The following is an 8,243-nucleotide window of genomic DNA, read 5'->3' on the forward strand; positions in this document are numbered from 1 at the left end:
CCTCCACCACTCTTCCAAGGGGCATTAAATCCGTCTTGTTAAGCTACTGTCATGCCCATGTCTATTCCACGGGGCATTGATATTGTCTTTTTATTCCACTGTAACCTCCACCACTCTTCCAAGTGGCATTGACATTGTCTTTTTATTCCACTGCGACTTCCACCTCTCTTCTAAGGGGCATTGATATTGTCTTTTTAATCCACTGCTACCTCCACCACTCTTCCAAGGTGCTTTAAAACAGTCTTGTTAAGATGCTGTGACCTCCACGTCTCTTCCAAGGGGCATTAAAACCATCTGGCTAAACCACTCTGAACTCCACAGCTCTTCCAAGGGCCATTGATATTGTCTTTTTATTCCACTGTAACCTCCACCACTCTTCCAAGGGGCATTGATTTTGTCTTTTTATTCCACTGCGACCTCTACCACTCTTCCAATGGGCATTGTTATTGTCTTTTTAATCACCTGCAACCTCAACCACTCTTCCAAAGGGCATTAAAACCGTCTTGTTAAGCTACTGTTACCTCCACGTCCCTTCCACGGGGCATTGATATTGTCTTTTTATTCCACTGCGACCTCCACCACTCTTCCAAGGGGCATTGATATTGTTATTTTAATCCACTGCAAACTCCACCACTCTTCCAAGGGGCATTAAAACCGTCTTGTTATGCTACTGTAATGTCGACTTCTCTTCCAAGGGGCCTTAAAACCATCTGGTTAAACCACTCTGAACTCCACAGCTCTTCCAAGGGGCATTTGTATTGTCTTTTTATTCCACTCTAACCTCCACCACTCTTCCAAGGGGCATTGACATTGTCTTTTTATTCCACTGCAACTTCCAACTCTCTTCCAAGGAGCATTAAAACCGTATTGTTAAGCTACTGTGACCTCCACGTCTCTTTCACAGGGCATTGATATTATCTTTTTATTCCCCTGTAACCTCCACCACTCTGCCAAGGGGCATTGATATTGTCTTTTTTTTCCACTGGGACCTTCACCACTCTTCCAAGTGGCATTGATATTGTCTTTTTAATCCACTGCGACCTCCACCACTCTTCCAAGGGGCATTAAAACCGTCAATTTAAACCACTCTGAAATCCACAGCTCTTGCAAGAGGCATTGATATTGTCTTTTTATTCCACTGCAACCTACAGCACTCTTTCAAGAGGCATTGATATTGTCTTTTTATTCCACTACGACTTCCACCACTCTCCCAAGGTGCATTAAAAACATCTTGATTAGCTAATGTAACGTCCATGTCTATTCCACGAGGCATTGATATTGTCTTTTTATTCCACTGTATCCTCCACCACTCTTCCATTGGGTATTGATATTGTCTTTTTATTCCACTGCAACTTCCACCTCTCTTCTAAGGGGCATTGATATTGTCTTTTTAATCCACTGCGACCTCCACCACTCTTCCAAGAGGCATTAAAACAGTCTTGTTAAGCTACTGTGACCTCCAAGTCTCTTCCACGAGGCATTGATATTGTCTTTTTATTCCACTGCAACCTCCACATCTCTTCCAAGTGGAATTGATATTGTCTTTTTATTCCACTGCGACCTCCACCTCTCTTCTAAGGGGCATTGATATTGTCTTTTTACTCCACTGCGACCTCCACCACTCTTCCAAGGGGCATTAAAACATTATTGATAAGCTACTGTGACCTCCACGTCTCTTCCAAAGGGCATTAAAACCGTGAGGTTAAACTACTCTGCACTCCACAGCTCTTCCAAGAGGCATTGATGTTGTCTTTTTATTCGACTGTAACCTCCACCACTCTTCCAAGGGGCATTGATTTTGTCTTTTTAATCCACTGCGACCTCCATCACTCTTCCAAGAAGCATTAAAACGTCTTGTTTAGCTACTGTGACCTCCACGTCTATTCCACGGTGCCTTAAAACCTTCTGGTTAAACCACTGTGAACTCCATAGCCCTTCGAAGGGGCATTGATATTGTCTTTTTATTTTATTGTGACTTCCACCACTGTTCCAAGGGGCATTAATATTGTCTTTTTATTCCACTGCGACCTCCACCACTCTTCCAAGGGTCATTGATGTTGTCTTTTTATTCCACTGTAACCTCCACCACTCTTCCAAGGGACATTGATATTGTTGTTTTATTCCACTGCGACCTCCACCTCTCTTCCAAGGTGCATTAAAACCATCTTGTTAAGCTACTGTGACCTCCAAGTCTCTTCCACGAGGCATTGATATTGTCTTTTTATTCCACTGCAACCTCCACGTCTCTTCCAAGTGGAATTGATATTGTCTTTTTATTCCACTGCGACCTCCACCTCTCTTCTAAGGGGCATTGATATTGTCTTTTTACTCCACTGCGACCTCCACCACTCTTCCAAGGAGCATTAAAACATTATTGATAAGCTACTGTGACCTCCACGTCTCTTCCAAGGGGCATTAAAACCGTCAGGTTAAACTACTCTGCACTCCACAGCTCTTCCAAGAGGCATTGATGTTGTCTTTTTATTCGACTGTAACCTCCACCACTCTTCCAAGGGGCATTGATTTTGTCTTTTTAATCCACTGCGACCTCCATCACTCTTCCAAGAAGCATTAAAACCGTCTTGTTTAGCTACTGTGACCTCCACGTCTATTCCACGGTGCCTTAAAACCTTCTCGTTAAACCACTGTGAACTCCATAGCCCTTCGAAGGGGCATTGATATTGTCTTTTTATTTTATTGTGACTTCCACCACTGTTCCAAGGGGCATTAATATTGTCTTTTTATTCCACTGCGACCTCCACCACTCTTCCAAGGGTCATTGATATTGTCTTTTTATTCCACTGTAACCTCCACCACTCTTCCAAGGGGCATTGATATTGTTGTTTTATTCCACTGCGACCTCCACCTCTCTTCCAAGGTGCATTAAAACCATCTTGTTAAGCTACTGTGACCTCCAAGTCTCTTCCACCAGGCATTGATATTGTCTTTTTATTCCACTTCGACCTCCACCATTCTTCCAAGGGGCATTAAATTTGTCTTGTTAAGCTACAGTGACCTCCACATCTCTTCCACTGGGCATTGATATTGTTTTTAAATTCCACTGTAACCTCCACCACTCTACCAAGGGGCAATGATATTGCATTTTTATTCCACTGCGACCTCCACCACTCTTCCAAAGTGCATTGATATTGTCTTTATAATCCACTTCGACCTTCACCACTCTTGCAAAGGGCATTAAAACCATCTTGTTAAGCTACTGTGACCTCCACGTCTCTACCACGGGGCATTAATATTGTCTTTTTATTCCACTGCGACCTCCACTACTCTTCCAAGGGGCATTGATATTGTCTTTTTTTCCACTGCGACCTCCACCACTCTTCCAAGGGGCATTTTTATCGTCTTCTTAATCAACTGCGACCTCCACCACTCTTAAAAGTGGCATTAAAATCGTCTTGTTAACCTACTTTGACATCCACGTCAATTCCACGGGTCATTGTTATTGTCTTTTTATTCCACTGCGACCTCCACCACTCTACCAAGGGGCATTGATATTGTCTTTTTATTCCACTGTAACCTTCACCACTCTTCCAAGGGGCATTGATTTTGTCTTTTTATTCCACTGTGACCTACACCACTCTTCCAAGGGGCATTGATATTGTCTTTATAATTAACTGTGACCTCCAACTCTCTTCCAAGGGGCATTAAAACCGTCTAGTTAAACAACTCTGAACTCCACAGCTCTTCCAAGGGGCAATGATATTGTCTTTTTTTTCCACTGTAACCTCCACCACTCTTCCAAGGGGTATTGATTTTGTCTTTTTATTCCACTGCGATCTTAACAACTCTTCCAATGGGCATTGATATTGTCTTTTTAATCCACTGCGACCTCCACCACTCTTCCAAGGGGCATTAAAACCGTATTGTTAAGCTACTGTGACCTCCACGTATCTTCCAAGGGGCATTAAAACAGTCAATTTAAACCACTCTAATCTACACAGCTCTTGCAAGAGGCATTGATATTGTCTTTTTATTCCACTGTAACCTCCAACACTCTTCCAAGGGGTATTGATTTTGTCTTTTTATTCCACTGCGACCTCTACCACTCTTCCAATGGGCATTGATATTGTCTTTTTAATCCACTGTAACCTCCACCACTCTTCCAAGTGGCATTGACATTGTCTTTTTATTCCACTGCGACTTCCACCTCTCTTCTAAGGGGCATTGATATTGTCTTTTTAATCCACTGCTACCTCCACCACTCTTCCAAGGTGCTTTAAAACAGTCTTGTTAAGATGCTGTGACCTCCACGTCTCTTCCAAGGGGCATTAAAACCATCTGGCTAAGCCATTCTGAACTCCACAGCTCTTCCAAGAGCCATTGATATTGTCTTTTTATTCCACTGTAACCTCCACCACTCTTCCAAGGGGCATTGATTTTGTCTTTTTATTCCACTGCGACCTCTACCACTCTTCCAATGGGCATTGTTATTGTCTTTTTAATCACCTGCAACCTCAAACACTCTTCCAAAGGGCATTAAAACCGTCTTGTTAAGCTACTGTTACCTCCACGTCCCTTCCACGGGGCATTGATATTGTCTTTTTATTCCACTGAGACCTCCACCACTCTTCCAAAGGGCATTGATATTGTTTTTTTAATCCACTGCAAACTCCACCACTCTTCCAAGGGGCATTAAAACCGTCTTGTTATGCTACTGTAATGTCGACTTCTCTTCCAAGGGGCCTTAAAACCATCTGGTTAAACCACTCTGAACTCCACAGCTCTTCCAAGGGGCATTTGTATTGTCTTTTTATTCCACTGCAACTTCCAACTCTCTTCCAAGGGGCATTAAAACCGTATTGTTAAGCTACTGTGACCTCCACGTCTCTTTCACAGGGCATTGATATTATCTTTTTATTCCACTGTAACCTCCACCACTCTTCCAAGGGGCATTGATATTGTCTTTTTTTTCCACTGGGACATTCACCACTCTTCCAAGTGGCATTGATATTGTCTTTTTAATCCACTGTGACCTCCACCACTCTTCCAAGGGGCATTAAAACCGTATTGTTAAGCTACTGTAACCTCCACGTCTCTTCCAAGGTGCATTAAAACCATCAATTTAAACCACTCTGAACTCCACAGCTCTTGCAACAGGCATTGATATTGTCTTTTTACTCCACTGTAACCTGCAGCACTCTTTCAAGGGGCATTGATATTGTCTTTTTATTCCACTATGACTTCCACCACTCTCCCAAGGTGCATTAAAAACATCTTGTTCAACTATTGTAACGTCCATGTCTATTCCACGGGGCATTGAAATTGTCTTTTTATTCCACTTCAACCTCCACCACTCTTCCAAGGGGTATTGACATTGCCTTTTTATTCCACTGCTAATTCCACCTCTCTTTCAAGGGGCCTTAAAACCATCTGGTTAAAGCACTCTGAACTCCACAGCTCTTCCAAGGGGCATTTGTATAGTCTTTTTATTCCACTCTAACCTCCAACACTCTTCCAAGGGGCATTGACATTGTCTTTTTATTCCACTGCAACTTCCAACTCTCTTCCAAGGGGCATTAAAACCGTATTGTTAAGCTACTGTGACCTCCACGTCTCTTTCACAGGGCATTGATATTATCTTTTTATTCCACTGTAACCTCCACCACTCTTCCAAGGGGCATTGATATTGTCTTTTTTTTCCACTGGGACCTTCACCACTCTTCCAAGTGGCATTGATATTGTCTTTTTAATCCACTGCGACCTCCACCACTCTTCCAAGGGGCATTAAAACCGTATTGTTAAGCTACTGTGACCTCTACGTCTCTTCCAAGGGGCATTAAACCCGTCTGGTTAAACCACTCTGAACTCCACAGCTCTTCCAAGGGGCATTGATATTGTCTTTTTATTCCACTGTAACCTCCACCACTCTTCCAAGTGGCATTTATTTTGTATTTTTATTCCACTGGGACCTCCACCACTCTTCCAATGGGCATTGTTATTGTCTTTTTAATCACCTGTAACCTCCACCACTCTTCCAAGGGGCAATAAAACCATCTTGATAAGCTACTGTGACCTCCACGTCCCTTCCACGGGGCATTGGTGTTGTCTTTTTATTCCACTGCGACCTCCACCACTCTTCCAGGGGCATTGATATTGTCTTATTAATCCACTGCGAACTCCACCACTCTTCCAAGGGGCATTAAAGCCATCTTGTTATGCTACTGTGACGTCGACTTCTCTTCCAAGGGGCATTAAAATCATCTGGTTAAACCACTCTGAACTCCACAGCTCTTCCAAGGGGCATTTGTATTGTCTTTTTATTCCACTCTAACCTCCATCACTCTTCCAAGGGGCATTGACATTGTCTTTTTATTCCACTGCGACCTCCACCACTCTTCCAAGTGGCATTAAAACCATATTGTTAAGCTACAGTGACCTCCACATCTCTTCCACGGGGCATTGATATTGTCTTTTTATTCCACTGTAACCTCCACTAATCTTCCAAGGGGCATTGATATTGTTTTTTTATTCCACTGCGACCTCCACCACTCTTCCAAGGGGCATTAAAACCATCTTGTTAAATTACAGTGACCTCCACGTCTCTTCCAAGGAGCGTTAAAACCGTCCGGTTATACCACTCTGAACTCCACAGCTCTTCCAAGGGGCATTATTATTGTCTTTTTATTCCACTGTAACCTCCACCACTCTTCCAAGGGGCATTGATATTGTCTTTTTATTCCACTGCAACCTCCACCACTTTTCCAAGGGGCATTAAAACAGTATTGTTAAGATACTGTAACCTCCACCTCTCTTCCAAGGTGCATTAAAACCGTCAATTTAAACGACTCTGAACTCCACAACTCTTGCAAGAGGCATTGATATTGTCTTTTTACTCCACTGTATCCTACAGCACTCTTTCAAGGGGCATTGATATTGTCTTTTTATTCCACTATGACTTCCACCACTCTCCCAAGGTGCATTAAAAACATCTTGTTTAGCTGCTGTAACGTCCATGTCTATTCCACGGGGCATTGATTTTGTCTTTTTATTCCACTGTATCCTCCACCACTTTTCCAAGGGGTATTGATATTGTCTTTTAATTCCACTGCGACTTCCACCTCTCTGCTAAGGGGCATTGATATTGTCTTTTTAATCCACTGCGACCTCCACCACTCTTCCAAGAGGCATTAAAACAGTCTTGTTAAGCTGCTGTGACATACACATCTCTTTCAAGGGGCATTAAAACCATTTGGTTAAACCACTCTGAACTCCACAGCTTTTCCAAGGGGCATTGATATTGTCTTTTTATTCCACTGTAACCTTCACCATTATTCCAAGGGGTATTGATATTGTCTTTTTAATGCACTGTGACCTCCACCACTCTTCCAAGGGGCATTAAAACCATCTGGTTAAAACACTCTGAACTCCATAACTCTTTCAAGATGCATTGATATTGTCTTTTTATTTCACTGTAACCTCCACCACTCTTTCAAGGGGCATTGATATTGTCTTTTTATTCCACTGCGACCTCCACCACTCTTCCAAGGGGCATTAAAACTGTCTTGTTAAGCTACTGTGACCTCCACTTGTCTTCCACGGGTCATTGATATTGTCATTTTATTCTACTGTAACCTACACCACTCTTCCAAGGGGCATTGATATTGTCTTTTTATTTCACTGCGACCTCTGCCACTCTTCCAAAGGGCATTGATATTGTCTTTTATTCCACTGTAACCTCCACCACTGTTCTAAGGGGCATTAAAACCGTCTTGTTAAGCTACTGTGACCTCCACGTCTCTTCCACAGGGCATTGTTATTGTCTTTTTATTTGACTGCGATATCCACCACTCTGCCAAGGGGCATTAAAACCGTCTTGTGAAGCTACTGTGATGTCCACTTCTCTTCCAAGGGGCATTGATATTGCTTTTTATTCCACTGTAACCTCCACCACTCTTCCAAGGGGCATTGATATTGTCTTTTTATTCCACTGTGACCTCCACCACTCTTCCAAGGTTCATTGATATTGTCTTTTTAATCCACTGCGACCTCCAACACTCTTCCAAGGGGAATTAAAAACGTCTTGTTAAGCTACTGTGACCTCCACGTCTCTTCCAAGGGGCACTAAAACCGTTTGGTTAAACCAATCTGTACTCCACAGCTCTTCCAAGGGGCATTGATATTGTCTTTTTATTTCACTGTAACTTCCACCACTCTTTCAAGTGGCATTGATATTGTATTTTTATTCCACTGTGACCTCCACGACTCTTCCAAGGGGCATTAAAACC

Source organism: Phyllobates terribilis, unplaced genomic scaffold (genome assembly GCF_046119375.1).
Source record: "Phyllobates terribilis strain yellow unplaced genomic scaffold, ASM4611937v1 Scaffold_21__1_contigs__length_20361869, whole genome shotgun sequence".
In the NCBI taxonomy this organism is placed as follows: Eukaryota; Metazoa; Chordata; class Amphibia; order Anura; family Dendrobatidae; genus Phyllobates; species Phyllobates terribilis.